We start from the raw sequence: 381 nt of genomic DNA, 5'->3' as shown, positions 1-381 counted from the left end.
TCTCTCTCTCTCTCTCTCTCTCTCTCTCTCTCTCTCTCTCTCTATCTATCTATATCTGTCTATATATGAGGGTATATGGGCATATGAATACATATGTGAATGTGTGTATATATGTTTACAGATATACATAGATAGAGGGCACAGGACCAATTCAACAGGAAGCAATGATACTTAAAAGGTGTAATTAAGAGGTGAGAGGAAAATAATGAAAGGAGATAGGGAGAGACAGATTGGGCTAAACTATCTCATACAGAAGTGGCAAGGGAAAATGGTTACAATGGAGGGGAAGAATAGGAAGGCAAAAGGGAATGGGTCAGCCTTATTCCCATTGAATTTGGCTCAGGGAGGGAATGAAATACATACTAAATAGGGTATCTCACC

Source organism: Petaurus breviceps, unplaced genomic scaffold, assembly GCF_028583685.1.
Source record: "Petaurus breviceps papuanus isolate PSGF00001 unplaced genomic scaffold, PetGlider_PUasm1.0 126, whole genome shotgun sequence".
Taxonomy (NCBI): Eukaryota; Metazoa; Chordata; class Mammalia; order Diprotodontia; family Petauridae; genus Petaurus; species Petaurus breviceps.
This window is presented reverse-complemented; position numbering follows the sequence as displayed.